Below are 21,343 nucleotides of genomic sequence, written 5' to 3'. Positions count from 1 at the left end.
AACGGCTGCTGTGGATACTGGCTGGAACCAGACTGTTGTTGGTACGGAGTGGATACTGTCTGGAACCAGTTAAATAATAAACGAACTTGAGAGCGATGAAATAATAATGAAGTTTGGAGTTTGAGAGCGGTGAAATAATAATACCGGTGGAGAGTGGTAAACTGCAGAAAAGGACACCGGCCCTTTAAGAGAAGCTATACACTGCTGGAAGCTGGGCTGGAAGCAGGTGATTGTTTGAGAGCGGTGAAATAATAATACCGGTGGAGAGTGGTAAACTGCAGAAAGGACACCGGCCCTTTAAGAGAAGTGGAACACTGCTGGAAGCTGGGCTGGAAGCAGGTGATTGTTGTAGCTGGAAACAGGTGAGTCCAGAATGGATCGGAGAGTCAGGCTACACCGCAGATGGAATGCTGGTGCGGGTCTCTATAGCAGAAGTCTGGAGACAGGAGCTGGAACCTGGAAGACAACCACAGGAGAGAGACAAACTGGAACTAGGTTAGACAACCAAAGCACTGACGTCTTCCTTGCTCAGGCACAGCATACTTATACCTGCAGCAAGGAAGGGGTTGGCTAGGCAATTATGCAAATCAACAATACAGACAGCAGATTGGTGGAAATAATCAGATGACAAAATCCAAGATGGCTGCGCCCATGCAGACACTTGGAGGGAAGTTTGGTTTGTAATCCATGTGAGAATTGAAACAGTAATGGCGACGCCGGCCACAGGAGACAGGAGACGCCAGACTGACAAGCGCACATTTAACCACGCGGGCACAGCGGAGGCCGCGGCTGATGAAATCACCACTCTGACATTCTGCATGTGGAAACTCAGGAACAGCGGGATCCGGTCCTGGAACGCTGAGCCAGCCTTAGGAGGCATCTGAAGGGTAAGTAATGGCGTCCAGATACCCGGATCGTGACAGCACCCCCCCCCTTTAGGAGTGGCCCCAGGACACTTCTTAGGCTTTAAAGGAAACTTTGCGTGGAAATTTCGGACCAAGGCAGGAGCATGGACGTCTGAGGCATTGGTCCAAGAGCGTTCTTCAGGACCATAGCCCTTCCAGTCAATGAGGTATTGTAACTGACCGTAACGGAAACGTGAGTCCAAAATCTTGGCCACCTCGTACTCGACTCCCCGTTGAGTCTGAACTTTGGGAGCTGGAGGAAGTGCGGAATGAAACCGATTCAGGATCAGCGGTTTCAACAAAGAAACATGAAATGTCCTGGGTATTTTCAAGAAGGATGGTAACTGTAACCTGTAGGCAACAGGATTGATGACTTGTTCAATCTTGAAGGGTCCGATGTAGCGAGGTGCAAATTTCATGCTGGGAACTCTCAACCTCAAATTCTTCGTGGACAGCCACACACGATCACCCACCTTGAGAGCAGGAACCGCTCTACGCTTCCTATCGGCAAACTTCTTATACCTGAATGAAGCTTTAAGCAGGGCTGCGCGGACGTTCCTCCAGTTATTTGAAAACTGACGCAAGGTGACATCCACTGCTGGGACAGAAGTTGCGGGAAGCGGTTGGAATTCTGGGACTTCTGGGACTTTAGGGTGGAATCCATAATTAATGAAGAATGGTGTAGAAGAAGATGAGGAATGGTATTGATTGTTGTGGCTGAACTCAGCCCAAGGAAGGAGTTGAACCCAGTCATCTTGAGAGGAAGACACATATATACGGAGGAAGGCCTCCAAGTCCTGATTCACCCTCTCGGTTTGACCATTGGTCTGAGGATGGTAAGCCGTGGAAAACTTTAACTTGACTTGGAGGGCTTGACACAAACTTCGCCAAAATTTGGCTACAAATTGTACTCCACGATCCGAGATGATCTCTTCAGGAAGACCGTGAAGTCGGAAGATCTCTTGTATAAACACTTGAGCCAACTTGGAAGCTGACGGAAGACCGGTGAGAGGGATGAAATGTGCCATCTTGGTGAACCGGTCAACTACCACCCAGATGGTATTAAACTTGTTGCAGATAGGTAGATCGGAAACAAAGTCCATCGACAAATGGGTCCAAGGTCGACGGGGAACAGATAATGGAACCAGTTGCCCCGCAGGCGACTGGCGGGAGACTGTGTTGGGCACACTTTGGGCAGGAGGCAATAAATTCCATAACGTCCTTCTTCAGAGTTGGCCACCAGTAGGACCTAGAAATAAATTCAAGGGTTTTCTGAATGCCTGTATGTCCAGCAAAACGGGAAGCATGGGCCCAATGCATGAGCTTCTTCCTTAGAACTGGCTTAACAAAACTTTTCCCTGGTGGAGGCGTAGAGTCCATCCCTACCGTGGAGAATGCCAACGGATTAATAATAGGATGCTTGTCTGCAGACTCGGACTCATTTTCTTGCTCCCATGAGCGGGAAAGGGCATCGGCCTTACGATTCTGAGAACCCGGACAGAACTGGAGTTTAAAGTCAAACCTAGAGAAGAAAAGTGCCCATCTGGCCTGACAAGGATTCAGACATTGTGCGCCTTTGAGATATAAAAGATTTTTGTGGTCGGTAAGTATGGTGATTGAGTTTGAAGCTCCCTCCAACAGGTATCTCCACTCCTCCAGAGCGAGCTTGATGGCTAGCAACTCCTGATCGCCAATGGCATAGTTGCGCTCAGCTGGGGAGAACTTCCGGGAGAAGAAACTGCAAGGATGTAGATGTCCATCTTTGGCCCTCTGGGATAACACTGCTCCTACTCCAACGGAGGAGGCATCTACCTCTAAGATAAAAGGAGAGTCGGTGTCGGGCTGTTTCAGAACTGGTGCAGAGATGAACCGTTGCTTCAGAAGGTGAAAGGCCTGTGTAGCTTCCTCGGACCACTTGGACGGATTAGCACCTTTCTTGGTTAATGCAGTGATAGGCGCCACGATGGTGGAAAAGTCTCGTATAAATTTTCTATAATAATTGGCGAACCCTAAGAACCTCTGGACCCCTTTGAGGCTTAAGGGTATAGGCCAATTCTGGATTGCTTGGAGTTTCTCAGGATCCATCTCTAGTCCGGAACCGGACACAATGTAACCTAGAAACGGAATGGTTTTAACTTCAAACACACACTTCTCCAATTTACAATAGAGGTGATTGACACGGAGACGGGAAAGAACCTCTTTTACCCAGAAACGATGATCTTCGAGATTATTAGCAAAGATGAGGATGTCGTCTAGATAAACCACGACATGGCGGTACAAGATGTCCCTGAAAATCTCATTCACGAAGTGCTGGAAGACTGCTGGAGCGTTGCTCAATCCGAAGGGCATGACGAGGTACTCATAATGTCCGTCACGGGTGTTAAAGGCGGTCTTCCACTCGTCACCCTCACGGATTCGGATGAGATTGTAGGCACCCCTCAAGTCCAGCTTTGTGAAAATAGTTGCACCACTAACTCAATTAAAGAGCTCGGTAATCAGGGGTAAAGGGTATCGGTTCTTGACGGTAATGTCGTTCAGACCTCTGTAGTCGATGCACGGACGCAGACCACCGTCTTTCTTCTTAACGAAGAAGAAGCCTGCGCCGGCTGGAGAAGAAGATGGTCGGATGAAACCCTTCGCCAGGTTCTCTTTGATGTACTCTTCCATGGAGTGTGTCTCAGGCAGAGACAACGGATAAGTTCGGCCTCGCGGTGGAACCTTCCCTGGAATGAGGTCGATTGGGCAGTCCAATTCTCTATGAGGAGGAAGGATATCAGCAGAGGCTTTACTGAACACGTCCGTGAAGTCTTGATATGGAGGAGGCGGAACATCAGATGACCTGGGGAAGGAAGAACAAACAGGAAGAACTTTGGCTAAACAAGTCTCAGCACAGGAGGGACCCCATGCCAGTATTTGCGTAGTCGTCCAGTCAATTGATGGGTTGTGGAGACGGAGCCATGGAAGGCCTAAAACCACTGGATGTGTGGCTCTTGGAATTACTAAAAAAGAAATATACTCAGAATGAAGAACTCCCACTCTCAGACGAACTGGAAGAGTCCTTAAGGAAATGACTGCGTCAAAAATCTTGCTGCCATCCACGGCAGTCAAAGAGATGGACGAGGACAGTCTCTCGGTGGGTAGGGACCACCGTTTAACATAAGCTTCGGTTATGAAATTCCCAGCTGCTCCGGAATCAAGGAGGGCAATGACGTTCCTGTAACGTTGAGCAATTTGGAGCGACACTGGGAGGTTACAGTCATGAGGAGATGGAGAGGAGATCATTACTCCTAGCCGGCCCTCTCCTTGGCGAGCTAGGATCTGGAGTTTCCCGGACGTTTGGGACAGGCATTGATAGTGTGCGACGGAGCTGCACAGTAGAGACAGAGAGACTCAGAGAGACGTCTTCGGCGCTCAGCGGGAGATAGACGGGAACGACTAATTTGCATAGGCTCATCCTTGGATGGAGATGGTTGACGAGGAGGAGGAGCAGAAGATTTAGGAGTAGATGATCTTCCTCGCTCGGTTGCTCTCTCTCTGAAACGTAGATCAACCTTCGTGCAAAGAGAAATTAGCTCATCCAACTTAGAGGGCAAGTCTCTGGTAGCTAACTCATCCTTGATGCGTTCTGATAAGCCATGCCAGAATGCAGCATACAGGGCCTCGTCGTTCCATGCCAGTTCGGATGCCAGGATTTTAAACTGTATAAGATACTGTCCCACAGTACGTGTTCCCTGGCGTAAACGGAGAATCTCAGATGAAGCAGATGTTATCCGGCCTGGCTCGTCGAAGATGCGCCTGAATGTAGCTACAAAGTCAGTATAGGAGGATAGCAGGGGATCAGACTTCTCCCATAAAGGTGATGCCCAGTCAAGGGCTGAGCCACTGAGAAGGGAGATGATATAGGCAATTTTGGTACGGTCACTGAAGAAATTGCCAGGTAGAAGCTCAAAGTGGATTTCACATTGATTGAGAAATCCCCTGCAGAACCTTGGAGATCCATCAAATTTTGCTGGCGTTGGAAGATGAAGATGTGGACTGGAAATGGGTAAGGTGGGTGGGGTTACAGCTGGTGTTACTGTAGTGGACGCACCGGACGTGCCAGGTCCACGGAGGGTCGTTTGAATCCCATCCAGCCGTGTAGAGAGATCCTGGAGACAGCGGATGATGTGGCCCTGTGCAGCCTCCTGATGTTCAAGTCGGGCTGCCAGTTCTTGCATCGGCCTGGCCGCTTGATCCTGGTCTCCGGCTGGATTCATTAGGTCAGTGCTTACTGTCACAACTGAGGGCCTGAGCTGACGGGAGGCAGCCTCAGTTGTAGGGGCTGAGATGTAACGGAACATGGGAGGTTGTATCAGACCCCTAGACATGTAAGTAACATGTAGAATAACTGCCCGAAGGCGTGACCACGACAACCAGGATAAAAGTCAATGATGTTTATTATGACAAACTCCGTAACACAGCAGCAGTAAAAGGAAACATAAAAGTCAACAGAGGATAAATACAATTCCTGGGTACTACAGGGTGGCAAGGGCCACAGGCACTGGTAGTGTGAGACAGTTCTTATAATCTTCTAGTTGGAAAGTCCTTACCAGGCCTGACTGTAGCAATGGAGAGAACCCAGGATCGTACCAGCTGATGTTCCAGGAAAGGCTGGGCTGCTGAAGGTAAAACGGCTGCTGTGGATACTGGCTGGAACCAGACTGTTGTTGGTACGGAGTGGATACTGTCTGGAACCAGTTAAATAATAAACGAACTTGAGAGCGATGAAATAATAATGAAGTTTGGAGTTTGAGAGCGGTGAAATAATAATACCGGTGGAGAGTGGTAAACTGCAGAAAAGGACACCGGCCCTTTAAGAGAAGCTATACACTGCTGGAAGCTGGGCTGGAAGCAGGTGATTGTTTGAGAGCGGTGAAATAATAATACCGGTGGAGAGTGGTAAACTGCAGAAAGGACACCGGCCCTTTAAGAGAAGTGGAACACTGCTGGAAGCTGGGCTGGAAGCAGGTGATTGTTGTAGCTGGAAACAGGTGAGTCCAGAATGGATCGGAGAGTCAGGCTACACCGCAGATGGAATGCTGGTGCGGGTCTCTATAGCAGAAGTCTGGAGACAGGAGCTGGAACCTGGAAGACAACCACAGGAGAGAGACAAACTGGAACTAGGTTAGACAACCAAAGCACTGACGCCTTCCTTGCTCAGGCACAGCATACTTATACCTGCAGCAAGGAAGGGGTTGGCTAGGCAATTATGCAAATCAACAATACAGACAGCAGATTGGTGGAAATAATCAGATGACAAAATCCAAGATGGCTGCGCCCATGCAGACACTTGGAGGGAAGTTTGGTTTGTAATCCATGTGAGAATTGAAACAGTAATGGCGACGCCGGCCACAGGAGACAGGAGACGCCAGACTGACAAGCGCACATTTAACCACGCGGGCACAGCGGAGGCCGCGGCTGATGAAATCACCACTCTGACATTCTGCATGTGGAAACTCAGGAACAGCGGGATCCGGTCCTGGAACGCTGAGCCAGCCTTAGGAGGCATCTGAAGGGTAAGTAATGGCGTCCAGATACCCGGATCGTGACATGGTGTATATAGTACAACATCATTATAGCCTGCCCATTACAGATATACAGTGTATATATATATATATAGCATACCTCCCAACTTTGTCCCGTTGGCAAGAGGGACACATGCGCGGTGAAGCCGCGCGCTCTCCCGTAAAGGGGGCATGGCCTATGGAAAAAGGGGGCGATCGCGAGCCACGCCCCCGTTTTCGTCACTGAGGGGGCATGCCCAGCGCTCTGTGAGCCGCTGGCATGCCCCCTCTCCCTCTGTCTGCACTGAAAAGACGCTGTGCGCATGCGCACAGCGTCTATTCACCGCTGCTCTGCTAAGCAGGGCAGCGAGAGACGGAGCCTCCCAACTGCCCCCCCACCGCGGGACACTGCGGCCCGCGGGTGGGACAGCGGGACAGTCCCCAAAAAACGGGACTATCCCGCGAAAATCGGGACAGTTGGGAGGTATGATATATGGCTAATGCTACACCCTCAGCATGACAGAGCCCCAGCAACCAGCAGCAGGACTCCCAGAAACCAGGCAGCCTCTGTGTGTGTGTAGCGACCTTCCCCCTATAATCCGGCCCTGGTGTAAATCATTTTGACGGGCTTTTAACTAGTGTAATATAAAGTGTATAAAAACAAAACTACTGGAAACATGCTTTATTTTGAAACTCTTTCACTTACGATAAGTAACTTTGCTGAATTTAGATCTACTAACTACTACAAATTCAAATATTTTGTTAAGAAAAATGTGTACAGTTTAGAACTGCGTACTGAATTCTTTATGACTAATAACATAGCAATTTGGTAGAGGACCACAATCTCTCCATGAAGAAGTTACTTGGGCCAATAAAACACTTAGGGGGGGTAAGTTACATAAGTCCTCTGCTTGGTGTGCTGGCAGGGTAAGGACTTCCCTGTTATCCTAATGGGACCCTTATTCGTTGACACTCAGTGGGAGAGACTGCAGCTGCTTCGGCCAAACTTTCAGGGCATACACTGACAGGTTTGTCCTTAACCAGAAATGTCAATTCCCTTTGCTAAAGTCCAATATGTGTTTATTAACTATCCAGAAAAAGTATATTTTGATTAATCCAAACTTGAGTTCAGGCATAGTGCTTGTTTTTTTTATTTATTTTTTGCAGTATAGCATTTAAAGGCAAGGGAGCTATAACGCTGTTGGTCATATTGAATGGCTAGCATTGTTGGCTAACTGATATATATGGGCGGGATGCGATTATGTGACCGACAGTAGGGAGGTCACAATAGCGACGCAGGAATCCCGCACACTTAATTGCTCGCCGGTTGGCATGCCGACCAACAGGGACTATTTTTACTCGTGGGTGACCACGACAACCCATATGGGAAACTGAAATCTCAAAGATGGCCACAAACAGCATGAGTATGCATGAAACCAAAGGGCATATTTAGTGGTTTAAGGGGGTCATTCCGAGTTGATCGCTAGCTGTCGTTGTTCGCAGCGCAGCGATCAGGCTAAAAATTGGCATTTCTGCGCATGCGTATGCACCGCAATGCGCACGTGCGATGTACGGGTACAAAGTCCTTTGTGGTTTTGCACAGGTTCTAGCGAAGCTTTCAGTCGCACAGCACAACACAGGAAGATTGACATGAAGTTGGCGTTTCTGGGTGTCAACCGACCGTTTTTAGGGAGTGCTTAGAAAAACACAGGCGTGTCGGGGAAAATGTAGGCGTGGCTGGGCGAACGCTGGGCGTGTGTGTGACGTCAAAAGCCGTCCCACCGTCGTTAGAATCAACGCACACGAAGAGTAACTAACTACAGGGCTGGTCTTGATTTGCACAAAAAGAATTTGCAGGCGCTCTGCTGCACAAGCGTTCGCACTTCTGCAAAGCGAAAATACACACCCCAGTGGGCGGCGGCAATGCGTTTGCACAGCTGCTAAAAACTGCTAGTGAGCGAGCAACTCGGAATGACCCCCTAAGTGTATGGTTTGCAACCCTCCATACATTGAATGCAGTTTTCAGAGTCAAACCACAAGATTTGCTGTTCTGTCGTTAAATGCTGAAAATTAACATCACATTTGATAGATGGCAGTTTGCAAATGCCTAAACTGCATGGCAAAACTGGATGAAAAATGAGCTTTTACTGATTATAATTAAAATCACACTACTACTTACTCAGCACCGGGCCTGATGTTCTAGGAGTGGCCCAATAAAATGATTGTGTCCCTGCCTAGAGATCAGAAGTCCAATGTTGAGTCCCACTCAGAGCCGGATTAAGGGGGGGGCCCAGGGGGTATGTACCCCGGGCCCCCCTTTCTAAAAGGGCCCCCCCGCCGCCAGCCACAGATCGGATCTCTGTTAGCGATCCGACCTGCAGCACTGGCCTCCCGGACCCCACGCGTCTCCCTGTCGGTTGCCCTGGCAACCTAACAGCGCTGGCGCTTCATGAAGTAAGGGACAGCTGAGCGGCGGCTCAGCTGTCCAATGGGTGAAGTAGTAGCAGCCTGCGGCTCAATCACTGGCTGGGCGCGCAGGCTGCACGGAAGATGTGTGAGCCAGAGGGGTTGCGTGGGGGAGCGAGCTGTAGCTGCTCTCCTGTCTCACCAGCAGCAGATCAAAAAGTAAGCTGGGTGTATTGTTTGTTGTTTTTTTTATTTACCTGCTGCTGTGTTAAATTGTAATTTTTTGCTTTGTGTTGTGTGTGTGTGTGTGTGTGTGTGTGTAATTGTGTGTGTGTGGGTAATGTGTGTGTGTATATAGGTGTATATGTGTGTGTATATATATATATATATGTGTATTTATGTGTGTGGGTGATGTGTGTGTGTGTATATATAGGTGTATATGTGTATATATATATATATATATATATATATATATATATGTGTGTGTGTGTGTGTGTGTGTATGTATGTATATATATATATATATATATATTTGATCTCCCTGCCTCTGTTAGGGGCCCCCTTGTTTGAAGCGCCCCGGGCCCCCCATAGCCTTAATCCGGCTCTGGTCCCACTGGGTCACTCCTGATACCCCTGGCCTGTTCGTACCAGGGTAAGTATCTACTTATGTGTTATGTCCCAATTATTAATATAATTAGAACTGGTAAACTATTTCAACCAGTGGCGGAACTAGTGAGTGGTAGGCTCAGATGCAACAATATGCTTTGGGCCTCCCAGCGGGCCGCATCCTTGAACCACAGATTAGAAACTCTTTGCGGGCAACGAGCTGGGAAGGGGGTGTGGCCTCACGGCACACAGGCTTTCAGTATTATTCTTGTACAATGCAAAATAGTCTTCAATCAAATCAGGGTCTTATTTTTGCATTGTACATGAATAATACTTATACCCTTTGTGGAGTGCTGTGTGTATGCAGGGAATGGGTCGGAATGCACAGCATGAGTGTGAATGAGGTGGGCTGAGATTCTGAAGGGTGTTTACTTGCCTTGGCCCACGCCAGAACTGCAGTTCATGGAGGTGTCTCTTCCTGTCCACCCCCGGTGGCCTGAGAGAGGCAGAGAGGAAGAGCCAGTGATTCAAAGAAATGAGATGGGGAGTGGTGAATGGGGGGGCCTCCTCCTCTCCTGGGGTAAAGCTAGCCTTTCTGGCAAAGTCTCATTATGGCAAACAACATCCTAGTGGATAGCAGTCACCCTTTACTGTCCTACATGAACACCATATAATATAGCCAGTATCAGTGACTGCAGTGTACTACAGACAGTATGCGGTCAGTATACCGCCCATCAGGATCCCGGAAGTCACAATACCAATGCTGGGATCCTGACTGGGGGACCATACCACAGTCAGTATACCAGCGAGGTAGGTGATTCCCCCTCTATGGGTGTCCACGACACCCATAGAGGGAGAATAAAACCTGTGTCCTTTGAGGAAGCCACTGAGTTTATCTAAAGGTGGAGAAACGTGTAAGGAGTCTGTTCCTAACCACCCTACCGGCTGACCACCACATGTTGTGCAGAAGGGAGAACTGATGGTAAATACTCCGGATAAGGCTACCACAAAAAGGTGAAGCACCAGGAGCCGGGAGACGCCGCAGATAATCCCCACATGTGAGTGGAAGATTTTGGAGACAACTCTCCTTCATACGTTTTCCTATTTTTTTCCTGGCCAGGAATACAGATATCCTCTCCCCTTTCTGTCTTGCCTTCCTAACAAAGGACTGATAAGAGGCTAAGGGGGACATTTACTAAGCAGTGATAAAAGTGGAGAAGTGAGCTAGTCGAGACCATGGCAACCAATCAGCATTGACGTAACATTTATCATTTGCATACTATAAACATATACAGAGCAGCTGATTGGGCAACTTCTCCACTGGCTCACTTCTCCACTTTTATCTCTGCCTAGTACATGTCCCCCTAAGAACGCCACAGAGTTGAGAATTAAATAAGACATATGAACAATACAGATTGCAACATTGACTGAGAACCCTGCAATCTGAATAACGGAGTTGAGATATTAATTACTATATCCACTAGGTATAGGTATATGACATTTTTTAAATCTTTTTAACTATTGATTGTGATTTCTTTATTTGTATTTATGTGTGATCATGCTGGCCGGTGTGTTATGAACTTACACTGTTATTTGTATTTTTTAATCTGAGAGTATTAAAAAATGCTACACACAGCATTAAAACTATTAGTTGAATCCCTTAAGGTATATTTACTAAGGTCCCGATTTTGACAGAGTTGATGTTTTTTCATCAAAGTGTCATCTCGGGAATTTACTAAACTCAAATCTCGGCAGTGATGAGGGCATTCGTATTTTTTTGGAAGGCAAACAAAAAAAATATGAATGAATACACCATCGGTCAAATACGCCTGTAATTTTATACAACTCGGTAATTTACTAAAAATTCGAATTCACAAACACTACTGGCAATAGCCAAACACTGCCGTGAAAAAATACAAATCGTAAAAAAAAGCAGTTTTAAAATAGACCTGCTTTTTTTTACCGTGTTCTGATAGGCATGCACGGATCAGTGAGATCCGTGTATGTTTATCAGTGGGAAGGGGTGTGAAAGAGTTAAAAATCAGGAAAAAAAATTGCGTGGGGTCCCCCCTCCTAAGCATAACCAGCATCTGGTTGTAAAAATACGGGGAAAAACTTGACTGGGGATCCCCCATATTTTAACAACCAGCACCGGGCTCTGCGCCTGGTCCTGGTGCAAAAAATACGGGGGTCAAAACACGTAGGGGTCCCCCGTATTTTTAACACCAGCACCGGGCTCCACTAGTCAGCGAGATAATGCCACAGCCGGGGGACCCTTTTATATAGGTCCCTGCGGCCCTGGCATTAAATCACCAACTAGTCACTCCTGGCCGGGGTACCCTGGAGGAGTGGGGACCCCTTAAATCAAGGGGTGTCCCCCCTCCAGCCACCCAAGGGCCAGGGGTGAAGCCCGAGGCTGTCCCCCCATCCAAAGGCGGCGGATGGGGAGCTGATAGCCTTCTGTGTAAAAATAAGAATATTGTTTTTTGTAGCAGTACTACAAGTCCCAGCAAGCCTCCCCCGCAAGCTGGTACTTGGAGAACCACAAGTACCAGCATGCGGGGGGAAACGGGCCCGCTGGTACCTGTAGTTCTACTACAAAGAAAATACCCAAATAAAAACAAAACACACACGCCGTGATAGTACAACTTTAAAACATACATGCACACCAACATACATACTTACCTATGTTGACACAAAGCTGTCGGTCCTCTTCTCCAGTAGAATCCAGGGGTACCTGTAAATAAAATTATACTCACAACAATCCAGTGTAGATCTGTCCTCTTCTGTTTGTAATCCACGTACTTGGCAAAATAAAAAAACTAAAAACCCGGACCACGCACTGAAAGGGGTCCATGTTTACACATGGGACCCCTTTCCCCCGACTGGCGGGACCCCCCGTGACTGGTGTCAAAGAGCTCAGTTAACCTTGCTGGTTCCAGGGAATAGCTGATGAGTACCAATTCCCTGGTGCAGTAACCATCATGGCTGTTGGTTCATGCAAAGGAGTTATATACAGCCTCCCAAGTTCCTGCTATCCTTGTCAGTCCAGCCTCAGGGTCCTGACTTGGATCTAAAACCCCAGACTGTAACAAAATGTTTTCCCCCTTCATAAATATTTAGTTAAAATCTTCTTTTATTTATCAAATGTAATCCATACATAGAAATTTAAAAAAGAAAGCTATTCTCTTTTGATCATAGTCATTAATGAATCAAGAGTGCTCGATTTAAATGTTCAGCCAATCACAGATAAGAGATGGCACCTGATAGCAAAGTCGGATTGGGAATCTAAAGTGACCCTGGAAAAAAATTCTGAAAGCGGTCCCATGTAGGTGGCACTCAGGTGAGTCCCAATTCAAATTTGGGCAGAGTTTGCATAAAATATTAGCTCTAGCCACAATATAATACAGAGAGCATTCACATGACTCCTATACAGCATAGACAGCTTTATCATGATTACATACAGTACAGAAGACAACCCCAACACCAAGCAGTACAGATAGAATCCAAGTGATCACCATACAATAAATGCAACATTCCAGTGACCACCATATGGTACACTGAACATGCCAGTAACTGCCATACAGTACATTTAGAATCCCAGGGACTGCCAGACAGTACAGACAGCATCCCACTAACTGCCATACAGTACAGACAGTATGCCAGTAATCACCATAAAGTACAGAGAGTATTCCAGTAACTGCCATACAGTACAGTTCATGAAGAAAGCATCATCAAAGTTTATTTATAAGGCTGCACAGATTTTACTATGGATGTAATTGCCATCCCGACATACAGGACCCCAGTGGTCAGAAGACCATTGCAGGAATCCCTGTCAGGATACTGACAATGGAATCCTGACTGCCGACATCCCAAACGTAAGTATCAGGGGAAGATAAGGGTTAGTCTGCGGTCAGGAGGGTTTTGGTTAGGCTGTAGGACAGGAGGGTTAGACTTAGGCTGCGGGAAGGGAGGGTTAGGAAAAGGCTGGGGGCGAGGTTAAGGGGAGGGGGAAGGTTCAAATACTTACCATAAAAGAGTTGGGATTATGGCCGTCAGGATGCCGGTGTCGGTCTTCTGATTGCCGGCATTCTATGCGCCGTGAACCCATACCCAACCTTTTGACAGTACCTCACAGTGTTACAGTTCATACATAGGACAAATGCAGACAACGTGATACATGGTGGTGCACACATGAGAGTAGGTATAGAGGGCAGTGCCCATGAGAGCTTACAGTCTAGAGGGTAGAGCAATACGAGACATTAGGAACACTGTTGGGGGGGGGGGCTGTGTTAAGTAAGGTGGAAATTATTAGTGATGAGCGGGTTCGGTTTCCGAGAAACCGAACCCCCCCCGAACTTCACCCTTTTTACACGGGTCCGAGCCATACTCGGATTCTCCCGTATGGCTCGGTTAACCCGAGCGCGCCCGAACGTCATCATCCCGCTGTCGGATTCTCGCGAGATTTGGATTCTATATAAGCAGCCGCGCGTCGCCGCCATTTTCACACGTGCATTGAGATTGATAGGGAGAGGATGTGGCTGGCGTCCTCTCCGTTTATATAGTTACACAGTTGATCTGATTGCTTAGCTTATTGTGGGGAGGATTGGGGAGCAGCTGTTAGGAGGAGTACAGTGCAGAGTTTTGCTAATAGTGACCACCAGTTTTTTATCCGTTCTCTGCCTGAAAAAAACGCTCCATACCATATCTGTGCTCAGTGTGCTGCATGATATATCTGTGCTGAGTGCTCACACTGCTTAATTGTGGGGACTGGGGAGCAGCTATAGCAGGAGTACAGTGCACAGTTTTGCTGACAGTGACCACCAGTATACGTTTGTCTGCCTGAAAAACACTCCTGTGGTGTCTTTTTTTTTTATACTATAAACGCAGTCTGCTGACAGTGTCCACCAGGTCCATTATACTGTATATACTAGCAGTACGGTAGGCCACTGCTCTACCTACCTCTGTGTCGTCACTCGTCGTCCATAAGTATACTATCCATCCATCTACATTGTATACCTGTGGTGTCTTTTTTTTTAAATACTATAAACGCAGTCTGCTGACAGTGTCCACCAGGTCCATTATACTGTATATAGCAGTACGGTAGGCCACTGCTGTACCTACCTCTGTGTCGTCACTCGTCGTCCATAAGTATACTAAGTATCCATCCATCTACATTGTATACCTGTGGTGTCTTTTTTTCATTATACTATAAACGCAGTCTGCTGACAGTATCCACCAGGTCCATTATACTGTATATAGCGGTACGGTAGGCCACTGCTGTACCTACCTCTGTGTCGTCACTCGTCGTCTATAAGTATACTAAGTATCCATCCCTCTACATTGTATACCTGTGGTGTCTTTTTTTCTTTATACTATAAACGCAGTCTGCTGACAGTGTCCACCAGGTCCATTATACTGTATATAGCAGTACGGTAGGCCACTGCTGTACCTACCTCTGTGTCGTCACTCGTCGTCCATAAGTATACTAAGTATCCATCCATCTACATTGTATACCTGTGGTTTCTTTTTTTCTTTATACTATAAACGCAGTCTGCTGACAGTGTCCACCAGGTCCATTATACTGTATATAGCAGTACGGTAGGCCACTGCTGTACCTACCTCTGTGTCGTCACTCATCGTCCATAAGTATACTAAGTATCCATCCATCTACATTGTATACCTGTGGTGTCTTTTTTTTTTTTATACTATAAACGCAGTCTGCTGACAGTGTCCACCAGGTCCATTATACTGTATATAGCAGTACGGTAGGCCACTGCTGTACCTACCTCTGTGTCGTCACTCGTCGTCCATAAGTATACTATCCATCCATCTACATTGTATACCTGTGGTGTCTTTTTTTCTTTATACTATAAACGCAGTCTGCTGACAGTGTCCACCAGGTCCATTATACTGTATATAGCAGTACGGTAGGCCACTGCTGTACCTACCTCTGTGTCGTCACTCATCGTCCATAAGTATACTAAGTATCCATCCATCTACATTGTATACCTGTGGTGTCTTTTTTTTTTTTATACTATAAACGCAGTCTGCTGACAGTGTCCACCAGGTCCATTATACTGTATATAGCAGTACGGTAGGCCACTGCTGTACCTACCTCTGTGTCGTCACTCGTCGTCCATAAGTATACTATCCATCCATCTACATTGTATACCTGTGGTGTCTTTTTTTCTTTATACTATAAACGCAGTCTGCTGACAGTGTCCACCAGGTCCATTATACTGTATATAGCAGTACGGTAGGCCACTGCTGTACCTACCTCTGTGTCGTCACTCGTTGTCCATAAGTATGCTAAGTATCCATCCATCTACATTGTATACCTGTGGTGTCTTTTTTTTTTATACTATAAACGCAGTCTGCTGACAGTGTCCACCAGGTCCATTATACTGTATATACTAGCAGTATGGTAGGCCACTGCTCTACCTACCTCTGAGTCGTCACTCGTCGTCCATAAGTATACTATCCATCCATCTACATTGTATACCTGTGGTGTCTTTTTTTCTTTATACTATAAACGCAGTCTGCTGACAGTGTCCACCAGGTCCATTATACTGTATATAGCAGTACGGTAGGCCACTGCTGTACCTACCTCTGTGTCGTCACTCATCGTCCATAAGTATACTAAGTATCCATCCATCTACATTGTATACCTGTGGTGTCTTTTTTTCTTTATACTTTAAACGCAGTCTGCTGACAGTGTCCACCAGGTCCATTATACTGTATATAGCGGTACGGTAGGCCACTGCTGTACCTACCTCTGTGTCGTCACTCGTCATCCATAAGTATACTAAGTATCCATCCATCTACATTGTATACCTGTGGTGTCTTTTTTTTTATACTATAAACGCAGTCTGCTGACAGTGTCCACCAGGTCCATTATACTGTATATACTAGCAGTACGGTAGGCCACTGCTGTACCTACCTCTGTGTCGTCACTCGTCGTCCATAAGTATACTATCCATCCATCTACATTGTATACCTGTGGTGTCTTTTTTTTTAAATACTATAAACGCAGTCTGCTGACAGTGTCCACCAGGTCCATTATACTGTATATAGCAGTACGGTAGGCCACTGCTGTACCTACCTCTGTGTCGTCACTCGTCGTCCATAAGTATACTAAGTATCCATCCATCTACATTGTATACCTGTGGTGTCTTTTTTTCTTTATACTATAAACGCAGTCTGCTGACAGTGTCCACCAGGTCCATTATACTGTATATAGCAGTACGGTAGGCCACTGCTGTACCTACCTCTGTGTCGTCACTCGTTGTCCATAAGTATACTAAGTATCCATCCATCTACATTGTATACCTGTGGTGTCTTTTTTTCTTTATACTATAAACGCAGTCTGCTGACAGTGTCCACCAGGTCCATTATACTGTATATAGCAGTACGGTAGGCCACTGCTGTACCTACCTCTGTGTCATCACTCGTCGTCCATAAGTATACTAAGTATCCATCCATCTACATTGTATACCTGTGGTGTCTTTTTTTTTATACTATAAACGCAGTCTGCTGACAGTGTCCACCAGGTCCATTATACTGTATATAGCAGTACGGTAGGCCACTGCTGTACCTACCTCTGTGTCGTCACTCGTCGTCCATAAGTATACTATCCATCCATCTACATTGTATACCTGTGGTGTCTTTTTTTCTTTATACTATAAACGCAGTCTGCTGACAGTGTCCACCAGGTCCATTATACTGTATATAGCAGTACGGTAGGCCACTGCTGTACCTACCTCTGTGTCGTCACTCGTCGTCCATAAGTATACTAAGTATCCATCCATCTACATTGTATACCTGTGGTGTCTTTTTTTTTATACTATAAACGCAGTCTGCTGACAGTGTCCACCAGGTCCATTATATTGTATATACTAGCAGTACGGTAGGCCACTGCTCTACCTACCTCTGTGTCGTCACTCGTCGTCCATAAGTATACTATCCATCCATCTACATTGTATACCTGTGGTGTCTTTTTTTTATACTATAAACGCAGTCTGCTGACAGTGTCCACCAGGTCCATTATACTGTATATAGCAGTACGGTAGGCCACTGCTGTACCTACCTCTGTGTCGTCACTCGTCGTCCATAAGTATACTATTATACTATCCATCCATCTACATTGTATACCTGTGGTGCCTTTTAGTTGTGCGCATTAAAATATGGAGAACAAAAATGTGGAGGTTAAAAAAATAGGGAAAGATCAAGATCCACTTCCACCTCGTGCTGAAGCTGCTGCCACTAGTCATGGCCGAGACGATGAAATGCCATCAACGTCGTCTGCCAAGGCCGATGCCCAATGTCATAGTACAGAGCATGTAAAATCCAAAACACAAAAGATCAGTAAAATGACCCAAAAATCAAAATTAAAAGCGTCTGAGGAGAAGCGTAAACTTGCCAATATGCCATTTACGACACGGAGTGGCAAGGAACGGCTGAGGCCCTGGCCTATGTTCATGGCTAGTGGTTCAGCTTCACATGAGGATGGAAGCACTCATCCTCTCGCTATAAAAAAGAAAAGACTTAAGCTGGCAAAAGCACAGCAAAGAACTGTGCGTTCTTCGAAATCACAAATCCCCAAGGAGAGTCCAATTGTGTCGGTTGCGATGCCTGACCTTCCCAACACTGGACGGGAAGAGCTTGCGCCTTTCACCATTTGCACGCCCCCTGCAAGTGCTGGAAGGAGCACCCGCAGTCCAGTTCCTGATAGTCAAATTGAAGATGTCAGTGTTGAAGTACACCAGGATGAGGATATGGGTGTTGCTGGCGCTGGGGAGGAAATTGACAAGGAGGATTCTGATGGTGAGGTGGTTTGTTTAAGTCAGGCACCTGGGGAGATGCCTGTTGTCCGTGGGAGGAATATGGCCATTGACATGACTGGTCAAAATACAAAAAAAATCAGCTCTTCGGTGTGGAATTATTTCAACACAAATGCGGACAACAGGTGTCAAGCCGTGTGTTGCCTTTGTCAAGCTGTAATAAGTAGGGGTAAGGACGTTAACCACCTCGGAACATCCTCCCTTATACGTCACCTGCAGCACATTCATCATAAGTCAGTGACAAGTTCAAAAACTTTGGGCGACAGCGGAAGCAGTCCACTGACCAGTAAATCCCTTCCTCTTGTAACCAAGCTCACGCAAACCACACCACCAACTCCCTCAGTGTCAATTTCCTCCTTACCCAGGAAAGCCAATAGTCCTGCAGGCCATGTCACTGGCAAGTCTGACGAGTCCTCTCCTGCCTGGGATTCCTCCGATGCATCCTTGAGTGTAACGCCTACTGCTGCTGGCGCTGCTGTTGTTGCTGCTGGGAGTCGATCGTCATCCCAGAGGGGAAGTCGGAAGACCACTTGTACTACTTCCAGTAAGCAATTGACTGTACAACAGTCCTTTGCGAGGAAGATGAAATATCACAGCAGTCATCCTGCTGCAAAGCGGATAACTGAGGCCTTGGCAGCCTGGGCGGTGAGAAACGTGGTTCCGGTATCCATCGTTAATTCAGAGCCAACTATAGACTTGATTGAGGTACTGTGTCCCCGGTACCAAATACCATCTAGGTTCCATTTCTCTAGGCAGGCGATACCGAAAATGTACACAGACCTCAGAAAAAGACTCACCAGTGTCCTAAAAAATGCAGTTGTACCCAATGTCCACTTAACCACGGACATGTGGACAAGTGGAGCAGGGCAGACTCAGGACTATATGACTGTGACAGCCCACTGGGTAGATTTATTGCCTCCCGCTGCAAGAACAGCAGCGGCGGCACCAGTAGCAGCATCTCGCAAACGCCAACTCGTTCCTAGGCAGGCTACGCTTTGTATCACCGCTTTCCAGAATACGCACACAGCTGAAAACCTCTTACGGCAACTGAGGAAGATCATCGCAGAATGGCTTACCCCAATTGGACTCTCCTGGGGATTTGTGACATCGGACAACGCCAGCAATATTGTGCGTGCATTACATCTGGGCAAATTCCAGCACGTCCCATGTTTTGCACATACCTTGAATTTGGTGGTGCAGAATTATTTAAAAAACGACAGGGGCGTGCAAGAGATGCTGTCGGTGGCCCGAAGAATTTCGGGCCACTTTCGGCGTTCAGGCACCGCGTACAGAAGACTGCAGCACCACCAAAAATACCTGAACCTGCCCTGCCATCATCTGAAGCAAGAGGTGGTAACGAGGTGGAATTCAATCCTCTATATGCTTCAGAGGATGGAGGAGCAGCAAAAGGCCATTCAAGCCTATACATCTGGCCACGATATAGGCAAAGGAGGTGGAATGCACCTGTCTCAAGCGCAGTGGAGAATGATTTCAACGTTGTGCAAGGTTCTGCAACCCTTTGAACTTGCCACACGTGAAGTCAGTTCAGACACTGCCAGCCTGAGTCAGGTCATTCCCCTCATCAGGCTTTTGCAGAAGAAGCTGGAGACATTGAAGGAGGAGCTAAAACAGAGCGATTCCGCTAGGCATGTGGGACTTGTGGATGGAGCCCTTCATTCGCTTAACCAGGATTCACGGGTGGTCAATCTGTTGAAATCAGAGAACTACATTTTGGCCACCGTGCTCGATCCTAGATTTAAAACCTACATTGTATCTCTCTTTCCAGCAGACACAAGTCTGCAGGGGTTCAAAGACCTGCTGGTGAGAAAATTGTCAAGTCAAGCGGAACGTGACCCGTCAACAGCTCCTCCTTCACATTCTCCTGCAACTGGGGGTGCGAGGAAAAGGCTAAGAATTCCGAGCCCACCCGCTGGCAGTGATGCAGGGCAGTCTGGAGCGAGTGCTGACATCTGGTCCGGACTGAAGGACCTGCCAACGATTACTGACATATCGTCTACTGTCACTGCATATGATTCTCTCACCATTGAAAGAATGGTGGAGGATTATATGAGTGACCGCATCCAAGTAGGCACGTCAGACAGTCCGTACGTATACTGGCAGGAAAAAGAGGCAATTTGGAGGCCCTTGCAGAAACTGGCTTTATTCTACCTAAGTTGCCCTCCCTCCAGTGTGTACTCCGAAAAAGTGTTTAGTGCAGCCGCTCACCTTGTCAGCAATCGGCGTACGAGGTTACTTCCAGAAAATGTGGAGAAGATGATGTTCATTAAAATGTATTATAATCAATTCCTCCGTGGAGACATTCACCAGCAGCAATTGCCTCCAGAAAGTACACGGGGACCTGAGATGGTGGATTCCAGTGGGGACGAATTAATAATCTGTGAGGAGGGGGACGTACACAGTGAAAGGGGTGATGAATCGGACGATGAGGAGGAGGTGGACATCTTGCCTCTGTAGAGCCAGTTTGTGCAAGGAGAGATTGATTGCTTCTTTTTTGGTGGGGGCCCAAACCAACCAGTCATTTCAGTCACTGTCGTGTGGCAGACCCTGTCACTGAAATGATGGGTTCGTTAAAGTGTGCATGTCCTGTTTATACAACATAAGGGTGGGTGGGAGGGCCCAAGGACAATTCCATCTTGCACCTCTTTTTTCTTTCATTTTTCTTTGCATCATGTGCTGTTTGGGGAGTATTTTTTTGAAGGGCCATCCTGCGTGACACTGCAGTGCCACTCCTAGATGGGCCAGGTGTTTGTGTCGGCCACTAGGGTCGCTTAGCTTAGTCACACAGCTACCTCATTGCGCCTCTTTTTTTCTTTGCGTCATGTGCTGTTTGGGGACTATTTTTTTGAAGGGCCATCCTGCGTGACACTGCAGTGCCACTCCTAGATGGGCCAGATGTTTGTGTCGGCCACTTGGGTCGCTTATCTTAGTCACACAGCTACCTCATTGCGCCTCTTTTTTTCTTTGCATCATGTGCTGTTTGGGGACAATTTTTTTGAAGGGCCATCTTGTCTGACACTGCA

The sequence above is a fragment of the Pseudophryne corroboree genome, chromosome 1 (assembly GCF_028390025.1).
Source record: "Pseudophryne corroboree isolate aPseCor3 chromosome 1, aPseCor3.hap2, whole genome shotgun sequence".
Classification (NCBI taxonomy): Eukaryota; Metazoa; Chordata; class Amphibia; order Anura; family Myobatrachidae; genus Pseudophryne; species Pseudophryne corroboree.
The sequence above is the reverse complement of the archived record's forward strand: the minus strand, read 5'-3'. Positions refer to the sequence as shown.